This window comes from Amblyraja radiata, chromosome 6, assembly GCF_010909765.2.
Source record: "Amblyraja radiata isolate CabotCenter1 chromosome 6, sAmbRad1.1.pri, whole genome shotgun sequence".
Classification (NCBI taxonomy): Eukaryota; Metazoa; Chordata; class Chondrichthyes; order Rajiformes; family Rajidae; genus Amblyraja; species Amblyraja radiata.
In genome coordinates this window covers 104,143,738-104,166,813 of record NC_045961.1, presented here as the reverse complement: position 1 = coordinate 104,166,813, position 23,076 = coordinate 104,143,738, and the positions used below count along the sequence as shown (strand labels likewise).

At 48.0% G+C, this 23,076-nt stretch overlaps 1 protein-coding gene across 1 annotated transcript in view; it reads left to right on the top strand.

Annotated features, from left to right (window-relative positions):
• The first annotated feature begins 2,003 nt into the window (after positions 1–2,003).
• The window catches only part of capn5 (calpain 5), a 61,355-nt gene continuing 40,282 nt past the window's right edge, over positions 2,004–23,076 (top strand). The window contains exon 1 of the mRNA XM_033023383.1: positions 2,004–2,211. The gene's annotated coding sequence lies outside the window, so the exon portion shown is untranslated. The remainder of the gene's footprint in view (positions 2,212–23,076) is intronic.

The window sequence follows — 23,076 nt, the reverse complement described above, 5'->3', positions numbered from 1 at the left end:
CCAGCGTTCCCCGCACACTAACACTATCCTACACACACTGGGAACAATTTTTACATTTACCAAGCCAATGAATCTACAAACCTGTACGTCTTTGGAGTGTGGGAGGAAACCGAAGATCTCGTAGAAAACCCACACAGGTCATGGGGAGAACGTGCAAACTCCATACAGACAGCACCCGCGGTCAGGACCGAACCCGGGTCTCCGTTGCTGCATTCGCTGTGAGGCAGCAACTCTACCGCTGCGCCACCGCAATATAGTATCTATAATCATCAACAAATAGAGAGCAGTCCTAAGATACTATCTACCTCATTGGAGACCCTCGGACTATCATTAATCGGACTTTACTGGACTTTATCTTGCACTAAATGTTAGTCCCTTTATCCTGATTTATATTGAGATATCCACTCTGTACAGATACAGGATAATGGGACTAACATTTAGTGTAAGATATATACTTATATATGTTTAAGAAGGAACTGCAGATGCTGGAAAAATCGAAGGTAGACAAAAATGCTGGAGAAACTCAGCGGGTGAGGCAGCATCTATGGAGCGAAGGAAATTGGTGATGTTTCGGGTTGAGACCCTTCATCAGATATATATATATATAGCTTATCACTGTATACAGCTTTTCACTGGACCTCGGTCCACGTGACAATAAACTGAGCGCCCGCCAAACTGGATTTTTGTTGTTTAATGTGGGGTTTACAGACACTATATTTACATATCAGTTGTGCTGCTGCAAGGACCTAATTCACAACCTTTTTTACTCGTGGACATTTTTCATCAGGCTAGAAAAACGCCCCGACCTACTTGATGCCACGAGTACCTACGACTAGCATCACGTCCTGCTACGACCTACCTACGACCTCGTGACACCATGCTGCGAGTATGTTCAAGAAGGAACTGCAGATGCTGGAGAATCGAAGGTAGACACCCACTCAGTTTCTCCAGCAATTTTGTCCATGCTGTGAGTATGAGTCAAGGGCAAACTCGGCAGCGGTCGTGAATTAGGTGGTGAAAGTGGGACAGGCCCCTTTAGAATAGTCTGAAGAAGGATTTTGGCCCGAAACGTTGCCTATTTCCTTCGCTCCATAGATGCCGCTGCACTCGCTGAGTTTCTCCAGCATTTTTGTCTACCTTCAATTTTCCAGCATCTGCAGCTCCTTCTTAAACCCTTTAGAATATCATTGTTCCGTTTCGGGACATATGACAATAAAACACTCTTGACTCTTGGCATAAACATTTGACAGAAACCAGCGTCTGCAGTTACATAGAAAATAGGTGCAGGAGGAGGCCATTCGGCCCTTCAAGCCAGCACCGCCATTCATTGTGATCATGGCTGATCGTCCCCATAACCCGTGCCTGCCTTCTCCCCATATCCCTTGACTCCACTAGCCCCTAGGGCTCTATCTATCTCTCTCTTAAATCCACCCAGTGATTTGGCCTCCACTGCCCTCTGTAGCAGGGAATTCCACAAATTCACAACTCTCTGGGTGAAAAAGTTTTTTCTCACCTCAGTCTTAGATGACTTCCCCTTTATTCTAAGGCTGTGGCCCCTGGTTCTGGACTCGCCCAACATTGGGAACTTTTTTAGAATATCATTGTTCCGTTTACAATACAATACAATACAATTTATTTGTTGTCATTTGAACCTCATTGAAGTTCAAACGAAATTTGGTTTCTGCAGTCATACAACAAGTAGAAGAACCAAGACACACAATTTACACAAACATCCATCACAGTGAATCTCCTCCTCACTGTGATGGAAGGCAAAGTCTTTTCTCAAAGAATATCATTGTTCCGTTTCGGGACATATGCCAATAAAACACTCTTGACTCTTGGCATAAACATTTGGCAGAAACCGGAGTCTGCAGTTCTTATGTTTCCACATCTTTTTTGACTCTCGGATCTTTTTCCACCGCCCCACCTCATTCAGTGATCCCTCGCCGCGAAGAGAGAACTACACTTCCCAGCCTGCATCCAACGTGTTTGCTTTTAATTATCTGTATGTACACACACACAGCAGACATGAGCGTCGCTCCTCCCACGTAGTTTAGGAGGGGAGGGAGGGAGGAGGGAAAAGTGTCAGCGGGTGAAACGAAGCAGCAGAAAGCGACCAGTTGTCTCCGAGCCCGGACTGTGCAAGGCTGCAGCTTGAAGCCGACTCGCTGTGTGTGTGTATGTTTAAGAGCAGCACCCTGTGCCCCAGAGGTGAGATTTATTCTTCCTTTTAGCACCCGCAGATGGGACCGAAAGCGATACAATGTGAGATGTTTTTAAAGATACAATTCGGATACAATATTGCTACTTTGCTTTTGATGAGATGCGGGCGGGAACAACAATCGATACATCAACAGGGCGAAAGTATCAAAGTGTTTTGATTTTGTTACATTATAAATCTGTTTTCATCTCTTTGGACGCGATGATTTGAGGAGTATTTCCCCCAGCGTGGTGGTGTTTGTGGAGGGACGCGACTACAAGGAATGGGCGGCTGAGAGAATTGTTATTTAGTGTTGTCTATGTGTAGCGTGTGGGCACGTTTAAGGATTACGGAAGGCGGAAGTCGTATTTCAGGGTATATACAGGGCGGGGACCGCTTGTAAATGTCCCTGGATGTCAGGGGTAAACGTTTTACTTTTGACTTTTAACTTTTTTAACTGAAGTCTGAAGAAGAGTCTCCCCCCGACCCGAAACGTCACCTATTCCTTATTCTCCAGAGATGCCGCCTGTCCCACTGAGTTACTCCAATGTATATCACTGGTGAACCTTCTGAATTTGTAGTGGGCAGGGTAGTACTCTGCATATCGCCAACTTGGATGTGTTCTGCTGTTACTACCCCCTTAAAACTGTCTAGTGAAGGTGATTTGACTATATTGTCTGAAGAAGGGGTTCGGCCCGAAACGTTGCCTATTTCCTTCGCTCCATAGATGCTGCTGCACCCGCTGAGTTTCTCCAGCCTTTTTGTGTACCTAGCACTATATTGTTGTCTGGTTTATTCCTTTCCTTTAAGGTTCTTACAAAGAATGAGTTCTTAAAAATATCTGCCCTGGCGAATGGGGTTTCTGTTTGCATATCATTACTATTTCTTGTTCTCCTTTCTGTTCTCTGGATACTTTCAAGAGAGAGCTAGACAGGGCTCTGAAAAATAGCGGAGTCAGGGGATATGGGGTGAAGGCAGGAACGGGGTACTGATTGGGGATGATCAGCCATGATCACATTGAATGGCGGTTCTGGCTCGAAGGGCTGAATGGCCTACTCCTGCACGTATTGTCTATTGTTGAGTATGTTATGTATCTATGTGCAGTGATGCCCACCGTCCCTTGTTGAATCTTGTACAACATGACTAGTCTGTTCCTTGCCCTTCTTGTTTCCAGTGTTTCCCACTGCAGGTCGGGCAGCATCTGGGTGACACTGCTACCTCTACTGTAGTTCCCAATGCAAGAGCGTGCTGCTTTCCTCTGTACCCTTCTAGTTTGTTGATATGACCAGTTTTGTGTGGGTCCCAAGCGTATGAAGCGTATTCCACTAATACCCCTGTCCCACGGTACGAGTTCATTCCAGGAGTTCTCCCGAGTTTGCCCTGATTCGAACGTGGAGATTTACGGTAATGGCCGCTCGTCGGTACTCGGGGCTCTCGTGGACATTTTTCAACATGTTGAAAAATCTTCACGCGTCTTCCCGTGCTTACCTGCCGTTAGCGAGTCTTCCAGAGTACCTGCCGTTAACGTTACGAGCCGCTAAGTGACGTCCCCGAGCTCCGACATACCCGCTACGTTCATTCTCCGTGCTTACCACGAGTTTGATTTTTTTTAAACTCGGGAGAGCTCTTGGAATGAACTCGTATCGTGGGCCAGGGCTTTAAGGGTCTGACCAATGTGGTTTTCACTTCCTTTGGGCAGAACCAGAGGTTTAGTCTAAGGAAACACATAAAAATGCTGGAGTAACTCAGCGGGACGGGCAGCATCTCTGGAGAGAAGGAACGGGTGACGTTTCGGGTCGAGACCCTTCAGCCTTCTATCACTGGTAGATTGGTTGGTCGTGATGGCTTTCGGCACATTGGTCAGGGGCATTGAGTGTAGAATGTTTAAGAAAGAACTGCAGATGCTGGAGTATCTGCAAATCGAAGGTAGACACAAAATGCTGGAGTAACTGAGCGGGTGAGGCAGCATCTATGCTGTTATGTCACAGTTGTACAAGATGTTAGTGAGGTCATGTTTGGCATATTATGTTCGGTTTTGATCACCCTGCTTTAGGAAAACAGTTGTTAAGCTGGAGAGGGCACAGAGAAGGTTTACGAGGACGTTGCTAGGGCTCGAGCCACAGGGAGGGGTTGAACAGGCTAGGACTCTGTTCCTTGGAGTACAGGAGGATGAGGGGATGAGGTGTACAAAATCATGAGAGGAATAGATCAGTCAGATGCACAGAGCTTCTTGCCCAGAGTAGGGGAATCAAGGACCAGAGGACATAGTTCAAGGTGAGGAGGAAAAGATTTAATAGGAACCTGACGGGTAACTTTTTCACGCAGAGTCAAGTCACGTCAGAGTTTATTGTCATGTGTCCCAGATAGGACAATGAAATTCTTGCTTTGCTTCAGCACAACAGAATATTGTAGGCATGAAGTGGGTGTATGGAAAGAGCTTCCGGAGGAGGTAGTTGAGGCAGGGAATATCGCAACGTTTAAGAAACGTACTCTCTAGAATTTAGGAGATTGAGAGGGGATCTTATAGAAACTTACAAAATTCTTAAGGGGTTGGACAGGCTAGATGCAGGAAAATTGCTCCCGATGTTGGGGAAGTCCAGGACAAGGGGTCACAGCTTAAGGATAAGGGGGAAATCCTTTAAAACCGAGATGAGAAGAACTTTTTTCACACAGAGAGTGGTGAATCTCTGGAACTCCCTGCCACAGAGGGTAGTTGAGGTCAGTTCATTGGCTATATTTAAGAGGGAGTTAGATGTGGCCCTTGTGGCTAAGGGGATCAGAGGGTATGGAGAGAAGGCAGGTACGGGATACTGAGTTGGATGATCAGCCATGATCATATTGAATGGCGGTGCAGGCTCGAAGGGCCGAATGGCCTACTCCTGCACCTAATTTCTATGTTTCTATGTATGGATGGATACATGGATAGGACAAGTTTGGAGGGATATGGGTCAAATGTGGGCAGGTGGGACTAGTTTCACTGGGACATGTTGGCCGGTGTGGGCAAGTTGGGCCGAAGGGCCTGTTTCCACACTGTATCATAGAAACATAGAAAATAGGTGCAGGAGTAGGCCATTCGGCCCTTCGAGCCTGCACCGCCATTCAATACTCAGTATCCTGTACCTGCCTTCTCTCCATACCCCCTGATCCCTTTAGCCACAAGGGCCACATCTAACTCCCTCTTAAATATAGCCAATGAACTGGCCTCAACTACCTTCTGCGGGAGAGAATTCCAGAGATTCACCACTCTCTGTGTGAAAAAAGTTTTCCTCATCTCGGTCCTAAAAGATTTCCCCCTTATCCTTAAACTGTGACCCCTTGTTTTGGACTTCCCCAACATCGGGAACAATCTTCCTGCATCTAGCCTGTCCAAGCTGTAAAAGTATCACTCTATGACTCATTTTAATCTCATGTATGTATCAACAATAATGTTTCATTTGGGTTTTATTTTCCCTCGCTGTGTATTTACACATTTGTCATTAAATTAATGGCTAAATACTTTGGTGCCGCTCCTCTTGTTGTGAATGAAACATAAATAAACCAAAGGAATAGTTAGATCTGGCGCCGGGTGGGTGTTGAGCAGCCAGGTTGTTGTCTCTGTTGGCGTCAATGTCCGCCAGGCCCTGACACAGCTCCATGTGGTGGGTGGTAGAGCGGGCACCCAGAGATGACATGGTTGTCTGTCTGTTGTTCTGCTCCACATTCACAGGCTGGGCTCTGGTGGAGGGAGTCCCCATCTCCACACGCTGGCATTGAAACGCCCAACTCCAGTACCAAGTCTGTTGAGCTTCACCCATCCACGCTCCTCTGGGGAGCTCAGACCCTGGAAATCAACTGTTGTGCCATAACTACTGTTCGGCCCATCAAGCAGTGCTGGCTCAAAGGGCCGAATGGCCTCCTCCTGCACCTATTTTCTATTAAGTTTACTCCGCCATTCAATCATGGCTGATCTATATCCCTCCTAACCCCATTCTCCTGCCTTCTCCCCATAACCCCTGATGATCTGTGTGCTCTGTGGATTAGAGGATTAGACCAGGGTCTGTGTGTGTGTTGAATCGCACCGCAGCTTGAGACATGCAGGAAACATGTTCCCGATGTTGGGGGAGTCCAGAACCAGGAGCCACAGTTTAAGAATAAGGGGTAGGCCATCTATAATTGAGATGAGGAAAAACATTTTCTCCCAGAGTTGTGAATTTGTGGAATTCTCCGCCTCAGAGGGCAGTGGAGGCCAATTCACTGGATGCTTTCAAATTAGAGTTAGATAGAGCTCTTAGGGCTAACGGAATCAAGGGATATGGGGAGATGGTGCTGATCAGTCATGATCCCATTGAATGGGGGTGCTGGCTCGAAGGGCCGAATGGCCTACTCCTGCACCTATTGTCTATTAACACCCCATCCTCAGAGTTGGTCGGGCAGGAGCTGGCTTTTTGAATAAATAATAATAAGCGGCACGGTGGCGCAGCGGTAGAGTTGCTGCCTCACAGCTCTAGGGACCCGGGTTCAATCCCGACATCCGGTGCCGTCTGTATGGAGTTTGCACGTTCTCCCCGTCACCTGCATGGGTTTTCTCCAGGTGCTTCGGTTTGCTCCCACACTCCAAGGACGTGTGGTTTTGAGGGTTAATTGGCATAGAGAACAACTTTAAATTGTCCCTCGTGTGTAAGATAGTGCCAGTGTGTGCAGGGATCGTTGGTTGGACTCGGTGGGCCGAAGGGCCTGTTTCCGCGCAGTATCTCTAAACTAATCTCTCCCCCTCCCCCCTTCTCTCCCCCTCCCCCCTTCTCTCCCCCTCCCCCCTTCTCTCCCCCTCCCCTCTTCTCTCCCCCTCCCCTCCCCACTCCTCTCCCATTCCCCCCCCCCATTCTCTCTCTTCCCCCCCCCACCCTCCCTCCACTCCTACTCCCCCTCTTTCCCCTCTCCCAGTATTTACCCCTCCTCTACACGCCAAGGGTACTTTATCGAATCCACACAAACAACACGACCTCTGGTTACTGTAGTTGTGAGGCATGGTCTGGTTACTCGACTGCCACCATCACCTCTCTGCCAAATCAGCTGCCCCTGGAGTTAATGATGAGGATTTGTCGGCACTGGGCCTGTACTCGCTGGAGTTTAGAAGGATGGTCTTTAGAAAGACCGAATAGTGAAAGACCTGGATGGAGTGGATGTGGAGAGGATGTTTCCACTAGTGGGAGAGTCTAGGACCAGAGGGCACAGCCTCAGAATTAAAAGACATTCCTTTAGGAAGGAGACGAGGAGGAATTTCTTTAGTCAGAGAGTGGTGAATCTGTGGAATTCTTTGCCACAGAAGGCTGCAGAGGCCAAGTCAATGGATATTTTTAAGGCAGAGATAAATAGATCCTTGATTAGTACGGGTGTCAGAGGTTATGGGGAGAAGGCAGGAGAATGGGGTTAGGAGGGAGAGATAGATCAGCCATGATTGAATGCTAGAATATATTTGATGCTGAATGGCCTAATTCTGCTCCTATCCCTTATGACATAATCCCTCCATCTGTGACAATTCCTGCTCTAAACCGTCCTACTTCTGTAATGCTCTGCCCTTTCTTTGAGACGCTCCTTAAAACCTCACCAGTGTGAACGTACCTTTGGTCGCCTATTATCTCCTTGCTGCAACTTGCCGTAGACATCCCTTTGGCTAATGTTATCAGCAAACACCTTGGAACAGCGGTCTCCTTTTCATCTCCAGCCCTTGTCACTTACTCCATCCACCTGTATCCACCCATCACTCTCCTCACGGCGCCAGAGACCAGGGTTCGATCCCGGCTACGGGCGCTGCCTGTACGGAGTTTGTACCCCTCCCCCCCCCCCCCCCCCCCCGTGACCTGCGTGGGTTTTCTCCGAGATCTTCGGTTACCGCCCACACTCCAAAGTAGGTTAATTGGCTTGGGCCAAAGGGCCTGTTTACGAGCTGTATCTCGAAACTAAACTAGTGTGTGGCGGATCGGATAGTACTAGTGTGCGGAGATCGCTGGCCGGCGTGTACTCGGTGGGCCAAAGGGCTTGTTTACGAGCTGTATCTCGAAACTAAAAGGCACTGTGTGTTGTGCTCAAGTTTCCAGCATCTGCAGCTCCTTGTGTATCCAATGTTAAACATTGGATGTTTCGGTGGCAACGTGCCCATCTGATCGAAGCACTTAATGTCTTCACTACGGACAGAGGCATTCGCAACAATACATTACTTGTCAATTTAGTTCTTTGCAGCACAAGGAAATAAACTAGACTGAGAGGTATTGGAGAGTACAATGGCTTTGGGCGGCACAGTGGCGCAGTGGTAGAGTTGCTGCTTCACACCGCCAGAGACCCGGGTTCCATCCTGACTGCGGGTGCTGTTTGTACGGAGTTTGTACGTTCTCCCCTTGACTGTGGGTTTTCTCCGGATGCTCCGGTTTCCTCCCACATCTCTAAGATGTGCGAGTTTGTTGGTTAATTGGCTCCTGTAAATTGTGCCTAGTGTGTAGGATATTAGTTTACTTTAGTGTCACATGTACCGAGGTACAGTTAAAAGCTGTTTAAGAAGGAACTGCAGATGCTGGAAAATTGAAGGTAGACAAAAATGCTGGAGAAACTCAGCGGGTGCAGAAGCATCTATGGAGCGAAGGAAATGGGCAACGTTCCGGACTGAAACCTTTGTTCAAATTTCAGCCCGAAACGTTGCCTATTTCCTTCGCTCCATAGATGCTGCTGCACCCGCTGAGTTTCTCCAGCACTTTTGTCTACCTGCAGTGGAAAGCTTTTGTTGCGTGTTGTCCAGTCAGCGGAGAGACAATACATGACTACAATCGAGCCGTCCACAGTGTACAGATACAGGATTAAGGGTGTAACGTTTAGTGCAAGGTAAAGTCTGATCAAAGATAGTCTGAGGGTCTCCAATGAGGTAGATAGTAGTTCAGGACTGCTCTCTGGTTGTGGTAGGATGGTTCAGTTGCCTGATAACAGCTGGGAAGAAACTGTCTCTGAATCTATGAATCTATGGGGTGAATGGTCACTGGCCGGTGCAAACTCGGTGGAACAAAGGCGTAGGAAGGAACTGCAGATGCTGGTTTACATCAAGCGATAGACACAATATGCCGGAGTAACTCAGCGGGACAGGCGGGCAGCATCTCTGGAGAGAAGGAATGGATGACGTTTCGGGGTGGAGGCCCTTCTACAGACTGAGAGTGACAAAGGGCCTGTTTCCACGCTGCATCTCTAAAACGGAAACAAGAAATTCAATTGAAGGGAAGAGGGCATCAGTTAATGCATCTGTGGTAATTAGTGACCTTGCCTATGCAGCAGAGTACTCCACCACAATCTTACTCGACTTCAGACAGGAAAACACAGCCATGGACTCGAGAGCTTTTATTTTTCCAAGGCACTGATTACTGGATGAGCCAAACACACTGTGTAATAGCCACTTAATCCGCTTCTCAGTCCCGCTCACTTCCTGCGTCTAAGGTCTATCATTTCCTGGTTTTCTCTCCACATCTAAGACTGAGACAATAATATTTTTCCCCCCGATTTTAAGAATAAGGAGCAAGCCATTTAGAACGGAGACGAGGAAACACTTTTTCTCACAGAGAGTTATGCGTCTGTGGAATTCTCTGCCTCAGAGGGCGGTGGAGGCAGGTTCTCTGGATACTTTCAAGAGAGAGCTAGATAGGGCTCTTAAAGATAGCGGTGTCAGGGGATATGGGGAGAAGGCAGGAACGGGGTACTGATTGTGGATGATCAGCCATGATCACATTGAATGGCGGTGCTAGCTCGAATGGCCGAATGGCCTACTCCTGCACCTATTGTCTATTGTCTACTGATTCAGTCTGAAGAAGGGCCTCGAACAGAAACGTCACCTAGTTTCACTGTCTTCACTGCTTAGTTTCACTGTTTGTTTGTACACATTCGTTATCACCTTCCCCACAACCAACAATGGACCATTGTGGGCTCCACCTTTCCTTGATCATCATTGCCGGCTTTGATTTGTCCTTTTGCATACCTTTCAATCATTTGTTCTTTGTACCTGTTCCTAACTCTAGTTTCCCTTTCCCCTGACTCTCAGTCTGAAGAAGGGTCTCGACCCGAAACGTCACACATTCCTTCTCTCCAGAGATGCTGCCTGACCCGCTGAGTTATTCCAGCTTTTTGTGTCCATCTTCGGTTTTAACCAGCACCTGCCGTTCTTTCCTACACCCATCGCACTAGCTTCAAAGTCGTCTTGTTGAGTCTCGTTGTCTGTAACTGGTTTTCACCGAGCTCACTCACAGCTAACGATGGCCTGTTTCCTTTATCACCATTACTTCATTCATTTGTTCCATATCTCTCTGTATCACCCTCTATCTCTCGTTTCCCTCATCCCGAACCAGTCTAAAGAAGGGTCTCGACCAGAAACGTCGCCCATTCCTTCTCTCCAGAGATGCTGCCTGTCCCGCTGAGTTACTCCGGCTTTTATGCGCCATTAGTTGCTCCATGAGTTGGAACCAGAGTGGATCCATCCACACCTCGCGCCAAAGATCCTATAGCGGAGCAAGATAGACCGCTCCTGCTAAATGCAATGGGCTGATGTGTAGTACGCAACGGAGCGGAACGTGGGCCTTTTTTTCATCCATTTCAGTAACCGGACCCAACCCGACCCGCAGTGTAATCAACGTTGCGGGGGAACAGTTTGTGTTTATAAATTATGATTCTGAAAATGAGAAGATTTTTACCAAAGAACTTATTATTTTTACGAGGATGTTTCCGTAACCGGCTTCCGTCTCCGCACTAGTATCTTTGATCCGCTACGGAATCTTTGGTGCGGAGATGGAAGCTGGTTACGGAAATGGGGCTGAAAATGACCCATGAATCTGCCCATGACCATACTACGTCTTTTTCATCGAGTGATCTATCTTGCTCGCTATAGGATCTTTGCCTCATGCTGCCCCGGCAAGGCCAGCAGCATAATCAAGGACCAGTCGCACCCTGGCCACTCCCTCTTCTCCCCTCTCCCATCAGCCAAGAGGTACAGAAGTGTGAAAATGCACACCTCCAGATTCAGGGGCAGTTTCCTCCCGGCTGTTATCAGGCAACTGAATCATTCTATCACCAACTAGAGAGTGATCCTAACTTACTGTCCACCTCTTTGGAGACCCTCGGACTATCTTTAATCGGGCTTCACTGGACTTTATCTTGCACTAAACGTTATTCCCTTTGTCCTGTATCTGTACACTGTGATGGGCTCGATTGTAATCTGGAGGTGTGCGTTTTCACACCTGCCTGATGGGAGAGGGGAAAAGAAGGAGTGGCTGGGGTGAGACTGGTCCTTGATGATGCTGCTGGCCTTGCCGAGGCAGCGTGAGGTGTAGATGGAGTCGATGGAAGGGAGGTTGGTTTGTGTGATGGTCTGGGCCTTGCCGAGGCAGCATGAGGTGTAGATGGAGTCGATGGAAGGGAGGTTGATTTGTGCGATGGTCTGGGCTGCGTCCACAATTCGCTGCATTTTCTTGAGGTCTTGGATGGAGCCGTTCCCAAACCGAGCTGTGAACTTGGTTTAGGAACCAGCTTGGGAACGAGAAGGGTTTAAATGGTAGAAACATAGAAAATAGGTGCAGGAGTAGGCCATTTGGCCCTTCGAGCCAGCACCGCCATTCAATATGATCAAGGCGGTGATCCCAATGAAATGCTTTCTGCAGTGCATCTGTAGAAGTTGTTGGGGACATGCTGAACTTCCTCAGCCTACAAGGATGTAGATGCATTGGTGCGCTTTCTTGCCATAAATCAATCGTCCAACTCAAGTCCAATAGATAGAGCAAAGGGGAAGATACAGAGTGCAGAATATAGTTCTCAGCATTGTAGCGCATCAGTTCCACAGACAAAGTCCAATGTCTGCAATGGGGTAGAGGTGAATCGGACAGTACCCTAGCTTATGGAAGGACCGTTCAGAAGCCTGATAACGGAGGGGAAGAAACTGTTCCTGAGTCTGGTGGTGCGCGCTTTCAAGCTTCTGTACCTTCTAACATAGAAACATAGACAATAGGTGCAGGAGGAGGCCATTCGGCTCTTCGAACCAGCACCGCCATTCATTGTGATCATGGCTGATCGTCCCCAATCAGTACCCCGTGCCTGCCTTCTCCCCATATCCCTTGACTCCAGTAGCCCTTAGAGCTCTATCTAACTCTCTCTTAAATCGATCCAGTGATTTGGCCTCCACTGCCCTCTGTGGCAGGGAATTCCACAAATTCTGGCGGATGGGAGTGGGGAGAAGAAGGAATAACTGTGGTGGGACAAGTCTGAATAAGTTGGTGGCTGCTCTTCTGAGGCAGCGTGAAGTGTAGATGGAGTCAATGGTGGGGAGTGTGGTGTGTGTGGGACTGGGCTACATCTACAATGGTGGGGAGTGTGGTGTGTGTGGGACTGGGCTACATCTACAATGGTGGGGAGTGTGGTGTGTGTGGGACTGGGCTACATCTACAATGGTGGGGAGTGTGGTGTGTGGGACTGGGCTACATCTACAATAGTGGGGAGTGTGGTGTGTGTGGGACTGGGCAGAGCTGTTCTTGCAGTCTCGGGCAGAGCTGTTCCCAAACCCAGCTACGATGCAACGTGGCAGTGTGCTCTCTACGATGCATCTGTGGAGGTTTCTAAGAGTGAGTGGAGATGCATCAACAGTGTTTTATTGTCGTATGTACTGAAATGGAGCTATGAGATTCTTATATGCAGAAGCAAGTACATTTGTATGGATTTTCTCTTCAGGACAAAGGGGCCATGCTCAACCTCCTAAACCTTCTAAAGAAGTAGAGACTTCTTGGTTGTCACAATGTGGTTTGTCCCCGACAGGTCATTGATAATATTAACACCTGGGAACTTGAAGCTCTCAGATATAGACAGACAGACACACACACACACACACAGACAGACACACACACACAGACACACAGACAGACAGACAGACAGACAGACAGACAGACAGACAGACAGACAGACAGACAGACAGACAGACAGACACAGACAGACACACACACACGCGCACAGACACACACACGCAGACATAGACACTCACTCTCACTCTCTCACACTCACTCTCACTCACACTAGGGGAATCGAGGACCAGAGGACACAGTTTCAAGGTGAAGGGGAACAGATTAAATAGGAATCTGAGGGGTAACTTTAACATCAAAGGGTATGGAACAAGCTGCCAGAGGAGGTAGTTGAGGCTGGGACTATCCCAACGTTTAAGAGACAGTTACATGGATAGGACAGGTTTGGAGGGATATGGGCCAAGCGCAGGCAGGTTTGACTAGTGTAGCTGGGGTACATTGGCCAGTGTGAGGGCCTGTATCAACACTATATCACTATGACTATTAGACATATCTTAGATATAGCTCTTAGGGCTAACGGAATCAAGGGATATGGGGAGAAAGCAAGGGTACTGATTTTGGATGATCAGCCTTGATCACATTGAATGGTGGTGCTGGGCCGAATGGCCTACTCCTGCACCTATATAATATAACCATATAACAATTACAGCACGGAAACAGGCCATCTCGACCCCTCTAGTCCGTGCCGAACACATAATCTCCCCTAGTCCCATATACCTGCGCTCAGACCATAACCCTCCATTCCTTTCCCATCCATATAACTATCCAATTTATTTTATAACTATCCAATAACTATCCACCTATTTTCTATGTTTCAACCACTGAAACCCTTTTTGTTCTGGTACTAAGTTGCTGCCCTAACTGCATGAAGCACGAGGCCACTATTTTACACCTTGTTGTTAAACTCCTCTCGGTGGTCTGTGAACTGTCAGCTGTTTCCAAATCTGATCAGACAAGGTGTAACGAGTGCGTGGCAATTCCTGCACCCTGTGGCTGTTGCTTGCAGACAACTTACAGAGTGGAGTTTTTGCAGACTTGATATGGGACTCTGGCAATCATTGATAGCCCAGCCCTAAATCCTCTTGAGGAAGTACTGAGTGAGTCATCGCTCGAAGCGTTGCTGTTCTACTGCCTGTTGTTTTGGCAACGACCCTGGCAGGTTGAAGTGACTGAGTCATCTGGAGTAAAACAGTTATGAAAACAGGCCCTTCAGCCCAACCTGTCCATGCCGACCAAACTGCCCCATCCGCACTGGTCCCACCTGCCTGCGTTTGGCCCATATAGAAACATAGACAATAGGTGCAGGAGTAGGCCATTCGGCCCTTCGAGCCTGCACCGCCATTCAATATGATCATGGCTGATCATCCAACTCAGTATCCTGTACCTGCCTTCTCTCCATACCCCCTGATCCCTTTAGCCACAAGGGCCACATCTAACTCCCTCTTAAATATAGCCAATGAACTGGCCTCAACTACCTTCTGTGGCAGAGAATTCCAGAGATTCACCACTCTCTGTGTGAAAAATGTTTTTCTCATCTCGGTCCTAAAAGATTTCCCCCTTATCCTTAAACTGTGGCCCCTTGTTCTGGCCCAATTTAGAAGGATGAGAGGGAATCTTATTGAAACATATAATATTATTAAGGGTTTAGAGGCAGGAAACATGTTCCCGATGTTGGGGGAGTCCAGAACCAGGGGCCACAGTTTAAGAATAAGGGGTAAGCCATTTAGAACGGAGACGAGGAAACACTTTTTCACCCAGAGAGTTGTGAGTTTGTGGAATTCTCTGCCTCAGAGGGCGGTGGAGGCAGGTTCTCTGGATACTTTCAAGAGAGAGCTAGATAGGGCTCTTAAAAATAGCGGAGTCAGGGGATATGGGGAGAAGGCAGGAACGGGGTACTGATTGTGGATGATCAGCCATGATCACATTGAATGGTGGTGCTGGCTCGAAGGGCTGAATGGCCTACTCCTGCACCTATTGTCTATTGCTGCTCGACTCTGGGCAAGAGACTCTGTGCATCGACACAAACTATTCCCCCCATGATTTTATATGTCGCTCGTGTTTCTGTTCGGCTTGTTCTGACATCGGTATTGGTTGTTAAAACTAAGAGGAAAATGTTAACCATTTGCGGTGGGCCTCACTCTGGCCATGGAGGAGGCCCAGGACAGAAAGGTCAGATTCGGAATGGGAGGGGGAGTTGAGGTGCTGAGCCACCGGGAGATCAGGTTGGTTATTGCGAACTGAGCGGAGGTGTTGGGCGAAGCGATCGCCAAGCCTACACTTGGTCTCACCGATGTAGATCAGTTGACACCTAGAGCAGCGGATGCAGTCGATGAGGTTGGAGGAGATGCAGGTAAACCTGTGCCTCACCTCAATAGTTTAGTTTATTGTCACATGTACCGAGGTACAGTGAAAAGCTTTTTGTTGCGTGCTAACCAGTCAGTGGGAAGACTACACATGATTACAATCGAGCCGTCCACAGTGTACAGATACAGGATAAAGGGAATAACGTTTAGTGCAAGATGAATTTTAGTGAAGTCTGATTAAAGATAGTCTGAGGGTCTTCAATGAGGTAGCTGGGAGATCAGGACCGCTCTCTAGTTGTTGGTTGGAAGGTTCAGTTGGGAATTAAAATGGAATTAGTGCCTGACCGTCCTTGTAGAGGCTAAGACATCTTGGTCTGCACCTCACTGCCTGCAGAATTGTGACAGATGCCCATAAAACTGTGTTGAAGGAACTGTCTCAGTTCAGGGCGGCACGGTGGCGCAGCGGTAGAGTTGCTGCCTTACAGCACCAGAGACCCGGGATCGATCCTGACTGCGGGTGCTGTCTGTGCGGAGTTTGCATGTTCTTCCTGTGACCTGCGTGGGTTTTCATCGGGTGCTCCAGTTTCCTCCCACACTCCAAAGACGTACAGATTTGTAGGTTAATTGGTTTGGTATAATTGTAAATTGTTCCTAGAGGGTGTAGGATAGTGTTAATGTGCGGGGATCGCTGGTCGGTGCGGACTCGGTGGGCCGAAGGGCCTGTTTCTGTGCTAAACTAAGCTCTAAACCCTAGACGCTAAACCCTGGTTTAGTTTAGAGATACAGCACGGAAACAGGCCCTTCGGCCCACCGGGTCCGCACCGGCCAGCGATCCCCGCACACTAACACTATCCAACACCCATTTTTACATTTACCAAGCTAATTAACCTACAAATCTGTACGTCTTTGGAGTGTGGGAGGAAACCGAAGATCTCGGAGAAACCCCACGCAGGTCACGGGGAGGACGTACAAACTCTGTACAGACAGCGCCCGTAGTCGGGATGGAACCCGGGTCCCCGGCGCTGCATTGGCTGTAAGGCAGCAACTCTACCGCTGCACCACCGTGACTGCCCTTCTTTTGTGGAAGTATCATCACAGGATATTGTGACCATTACCCCCATATTAACTGTACAGCATGTCCATCCAATAGGGTCTGCTCCTAGTAAGATTAACTGTTATACTTTCTATTTTTGAACTGAATACTTCTGCCTGACTTTTAATTAACAATTCTGTTCTCTCATTAAGAGTTTAATGAGAGGAGGTGGGAAGCTCGGGGAAATCTCTGCTTGGTTTCAGGATGTCTGGAAAGAGCCATCGCTTCAGCAGTGGAGAAATTATTTCAAGGCTTTTTATTTTATTTTTACAAGAAGCTTTACTTTACTGTAATTAGAGTGCACTTCTGCTTTAAAACGGGCAGCAAAACAAAAGGAAATGACGTTTAGTGCAAGATAAATTCCAGTAAGGTGCGATGAAAGGTAAGGGCCTGTCCCACTTGGGAGTCATTTGCGCGTCACGAAGATGGCGTGTGAAGATTTTGTACATCACACAATCCTGGGGCGCTACGCGCGACCGCAACGCACTGCCTACGTCATCACGCACCATGCGCGCGTTGGGCATCGTGACGCGTAAATTATGTCACGTAAATGACGCGCAAATGACGCACAAGTGGGACAGGCCCTGTAGTCGATGGTCTTCAATCAGGTATGTAGATAGTGGCTCAGGACCGCTCTCTAGTAGCTGGGGGGATGGCTCACTTGCCTGACAACAGCTGGGAAGTGCCTGATCGTGGCCCATCCTTGTAGATGTAGAAATCTGGGTCTGCACCTTATGGGCCTGTCCCACTTATGCAACTTTTTCGTCGACTGCCGGCACCCGTCGTAGGTCGTTACAGGTCGTCGAAAATGTTCAACATGTTAAAAATCCAGCGGCGACCAGGACAAGGTACGACTCTTTGGGCGATTACTCATGACCGTACAGGCTTCACCCCGCGACATGTCGCCTGTACGGTCGTGAGTCGTCTCCTCAGTCGCCCAAAGAGTCGTAGCGTCTTTCTGGTCGCCGCTGGATTTTCAACATGTTGAACATTTTCGGCGACCTGCAATGACCTATGACGGGTGCTGGCAGTTGCCTAAAAAGTCGCGTAAGTGGGACAGGCCCTCTACTCTCTGCCGAATTGTGACAGATACACACAAAACTGTATAGAGTTTGGAGCGGCACGGTGGCGCAGCGGTAGAGACCCGGGTTCCATCCGGACTATGGCGGCTTGGCTGTACGGAGTTTGTACCTTCTCCCCGTGACCAGAATGAGTTTTGTCCGGGAGCTCCGGTTTCTTCCCACACTCCAAAGACATACAGGTTTGTAGGTTCATTAGCTTTGGTAAAATTTTAAATTGTCCCTAGTGCGTGTAAGATAGAAACATAGAAAATAGGTGCAGGAGTAGGCCATTCGGCCCTTCGAGCCAGCACCGCCATTCAATATGATCATGGCTGATCATCCAGAATCAGGACCCCGTTCCGGCTTTTTGCCCAATCCCTTGATTCCTTAGCCCTAATAGCTAAATCGAACTCTCTATTGAAAACATCCAGTGAATTGGCCTCCACTGCCTTCTGTGGCAGAGAATTCCACAGATTCACGACTCTCTGGGTGAAAAGGTTTTTCCTCATCTCAGTCCTAAATGGCCGACCCCTTATTCTTCAACTGTGACCCCTGGTCCTGGGCTCCTCCAACATGGGGAACATTTTTCCTGCATCCACCCTGTCCGATCCACTAAGAATTTTATATGCCACTATGATCCCCTCTCAGGTCTGAAGAAGGGTTTCGGCCCGAAACGTTGCTTATTTCCTTCGCTCCATAGATGCTGCTGCACCCGCTGAGTTACTCCAGCACTTTTGTCTACCTTCAATTTTCCAGCATCCGCAGTTCCCTCTTAAACAAGATTCCCTCTCATCCTTCTAAATTCCAGTAAGTACAAGCCCAGTCGACACATTCTTTCATCATATCCAACTAGTGTTAGCGCGCGTGGATCGCTGGTGGGCACGGACTGGGTGGGCCGAAGGGCCTGTTTCCGTGCTGTATCTCGGAAGTAGACCAAATAGTCAGCAGATCGGGCAGTAAATGCCAAGAGGCCGTGAGTCAATCCAGTGATTTTCCGCTCACTATTACAGCTGCAAAGTTTTTCTTTGTAGCTTCATTTAAATGTTTGAGTTTAAAACCACCAAATTTATTAGACCTAGATTTAAAGTCCCTACAAGGAATGTTAAGATTCCCGTATTATTCATCAGAGTTATTTTAAAACTATTTCAATGGTTTCCAAAATGTCAACAGCCAAGCCAAGTAAAGTTGCACAATGGAAATGTACCTGGAATTGTTCCAATTAGCTCAGCCTCTTGTGTGGGAGGAACTGCAGATGCTGGTTTAAACTGAAGATAGACACAAAATGCTGGAGTAACTCAGCGGGACAGGCAGCATCTCTGGAGAGGAGGAATGGGTGACGTTTCGGGTCGAGACCCTTCTTCAGAGGTTCTTTTGTCTCCATACCAGTTGTGACGAAGGGTCTGAATCGTTGAATCTACAACTCTTCCCGCAGATGCTGCCTGACCTGCTGAGTCCTTCCAGCATTTTCTGTTTATTTATCGGCTCTAATATCTCTGGACAGGCGGCATCTCTGGAGAGGAGGAATGGCCGTTGTTTCGGGTCGAGTTACCCTTCTTCAGACTCTGAGTCTCGACTCAAAAACGACAGCTGTTCCTTCTCTCCAGAGGTGCTGCCTGTCCCGCTGAGTTACTCCAGCATATTGTGTCTATCTGCCCCTTTCACCACAAGGATAGAACTGGGAAATATTACACCCATTGCATCTGCAAGCACAAGCTTTAATGCTTTAGATTTTAATCTGTTCCTTGTGTGGACTGACTGACTGACCCCAGGTAATATTTGGAATACAGATGTTTTCAATTATTGGTAATACAGATGGAAACACTGTAAGGCAGCAACTCTACCGCTGCACCACTGTGCCGCCCAAAATAAGGGCTTGTCTGGGATCTAAACCCGGGACCTCTCAATAAACAATAGGTGCAGGAGTAGGCCATTCGGCCCTTCGAGCCAGCACCGCCATTCAATGTGATCATGGCTGATCATCCCCAATCAGTACCCCGTTCCTGCCTTCTCCCCATATCCCCTGACTCCGCCTTCTTTAAGAGCCCTATCTAGCTCTCTCTTGAAAGTATCCAGAGAACCCGCCTCCACCGCCCTCTGAGGCAGAGAATTCCACAGACTCACCACTCTCTGTAAAAAAGTGTTTCCTCGTCTCCGTTCTAAATGGCGTACCCCTTATTCTTAAACTGTGGCCCCTGGTTCTGGACTCCCCCAACATCGGGAACATCTTTCCTGCCTCTAGCGTGTCCAAACCCTTAATAATCGTATATGTTTCAATAAGATCGCCTCTCATCCTTCTAAACTCCAGAGTATACAAGCCCAGCCGCTCCATTCTCTCAGCATATGATAGTCCCGCCATCCCAGGAATTAACCTTGTGAACCTACGCTGCACTCCCACAATAGCAAGGATGTCCTTCCACAAATTAGGGGACCTAATTAGCACACCCTTCACGAGAATCATACCCCATGAGCCAACAAGTACAACATATATAGCTTGCCCACTTTTAATTCCAACCCTTTATAAATAAACGTAACCAAATGAATAGTTTGTTGTGGGCTTTCCTAAACTGTTGGGCAACCTGTAAATATTTGCTGTCTGCCCCACCCATATTGTGCCTTGTAAATAGTTCTTCCTATCATTGAAACATAGAAACTTTGAAATTTAGTGAAGGAGGAGGCCATTCGGCCCTTCGAGCCAGCACCGCCATTCAATGTGATCATGGCTGATCATTCACAATCAGTACCCTGTTCCTGCCTTCTCCCCATATCCCTTGATTCCGTTAGCCCTACATCGGCCAAGCTGGGCCATCCGCTAGTCACGGCCCGAGCCAGCTGCCGGCCCCTGTTGCTGGGGTTACGCCCGTGCCAGGGTGATAATGGAAATGGACTACACTCTGTCCACGGGCGCCCTGGGGGATGGCTGGGACCATTGGGCACTGCCGGGGGGGAGGGGATGAGGGGAGAAATCCCACGGGGAGAACGTTTAGACAAGCGGCCGTAGTCGGGATCAAACTCGGGTCTTTGGCGCTGTGAGGCAGCAACTCTGAAGTCTCTAAAGTGCCTCTAAAGTCTAAAGTAAAATGTAAATCTGACTAATGGTTAGTCAGATGGGGAGGGAGGGTTTAGCTACTGGAGAATTTGATCAATATTTCCAATTAGAACGTGGAATCTCCACAGCAATCTATCCATGAATGGAAGCACAAGTGCTATTCGAGTGCCCTGCTAGAGACTAAGTGGTGCACTAATTAAATTCTTGGCCCAGAGTCTCCCTCAAAAGAAGTAAAACCACATTCTTTTGCCAGAATAATGTTAGAGCTGATTGATAACAGAAAATGCCGGAAAGACTCAGCAGGTCAGGCAGCCTCTGCGGGAAGAGATGTCGAGCCAATGTTTCAGGTTGGAGACCCTTCCTCCGAACTGTGATGGAGACAAAGGACAATAGACAATAGGTGCAGGAGTAGGCCATTCGGCCCTTCGAGCCAGCACTGCCATTCAATGTGATCATGGCTGATCATCCCCAATCAGTACCCCGTTCCTGCCTTCTCCCCATATCCCCTATCTTTAAGAGCCCTATCTAGCTCTCTCTTGAAAGTATCCAGAGAACCTGTCTCCACCGCCCTCTGAGGCGGAGAATTCCACACTCATCTTCTGAACCTTCTGAAGAAGGGCCTTGACCCGAAACATCACCCATTACTTCTCTCCAGAGATGCTGCCTGACCCGCCGAGATACTCCAGCATTTTGCATCTATCTACGGTTTAAACCAGCATCTGCAGTTCCTTCCTACACAACCACCTTAATTCATTGGTTTTGGTAAAATTGTTTAAAAAAATGTCCCTCGCGTTTAGTTTAGTGTATTGTCAACGTGTACAAGTCAATGGATATTTCTAAGGCAGAGATAGATAGATTCTTGATTAGTACAGGTGACAGGGGTTGTGGGGCGAAGGCAGGAGAATGGGGTTGAGAGGGAGAGATAGATCAGCCATGATTGAATGACGGAGTAGACTTAATTAACATAGAAACATAGAAAATAGGTGCAGGAGTAGGCCATTCGGCCCTTCGAGCCTGCACCGCCATTCAATATGATCATGGCTGATCATCCAACTCAGTATCCTGTACCTGCCTTCTCTCCATACCCCCTGATCCCTTTAGCCACAAGGGCCACATCTAACTCCCTCTTAAATATAGCCAATGAACTGGCCTCAACTGCCTTCTGTGGCAGAGAATTCCACAGATTCACCACTCTCTGTGTGAAAAATGATTTTCTCATCTCGGTCCTAAAAGATTTCCCCCTTATCCTTAAACTTTGACCCCTTGTTCTGGACTTCCCCAACATCGAGAACATTCTTCCTGCATCTAGCCTGTCCAACCCCTTAAGAATTTTGTAAGTTTCTATAAGATCCACCCTCAATCTTCTAAATTCCAGCGAGTACAAGCCGAGTCTATCCAGTCTTTCTTCATATGATTCTGCTCCTATCACATGAACTTAAGAACTTGAGATTAATTTTGCTTATTAATGTCTCGTGTACCGAGGTACTGTGAGTGAAAAGCTTTTTTGTTGCGTGCTATCACAAAGACTATATTACAATATATTACAGTCCACAACGTTCAGATATGTGATGAAGGGAATAACATTGAGGGCACACAGTGCTGGAGTAACTCAGCTGGTCAGGCAGCATCAATGGTGAACATGGGTGGATAGGTGACGTTTTGAGTTGGGATCCTGCTTCAGACTGACTAGTTAGGAGGGAGAAAGCTGGAAAATAGAGGTGGTGGCAACCAAGCCAGGCAAGTGATAGGTGGATACACATAAAGTTGGAGTAACTCAGCGGGTCAGACAGCGTCTCTGGAGAAAAGGAAAAGGTGACATTTCAGGTCGAGACCTTTCTTGACTCGAAATGTTACCTGTGACATTTGTCACTGATGACGAAATGTCACCGATCTAAATATTCGGTTTAAACCAGCATCTGCAGTTTCTTCCGACACATGATAGGTGGATACAGATGTGGGATGGTGTTGATTGGTGGACAAAGGCTAGATTGCGGGCGATCGCTGGCTAGTATGGATTCTGTGGGCCGAAGGGCCTGTATCCGCATCTGGATGTATAAACGAATCTCAAAACCATGGATGGGTGATGTTTTGTGTCGAGGCCCATCATCAGTCCCTCTGTAAAGGAACTGTACATCCGTGGTAATGATGAGTATGGAAATCTGTCACGGTGTCACAGCGGTAGAGTTGCTGCCTTGTAGCGAATGCAGCGCCGGAGACCCGGGTTCCATCCCGACTACGGGCGCTGTCTGTACGGAGTTTGTACGTTCTCCCAGTGACCAAGGTGGGTTTTCTCCGAGATCTTCGGTTTCCTCCCACACTCCAAAGACGTGCAGGTGTGTAGGTTAATTGGCTTTGTAAATGTAAAAATTGTCCCTAGTGGGTGTAGGATAGCGTTAGTGTGCGTAGACCGCTGGACCGAAGGAACTGTTTCCGCGCAGTATCTCTAAACTAAACTACAACACCAGCAGCAGAATTAGAGGCCATTCAGCCCATCATCTACTCCACTATTCAATCATGACTGGTCCATCTTTC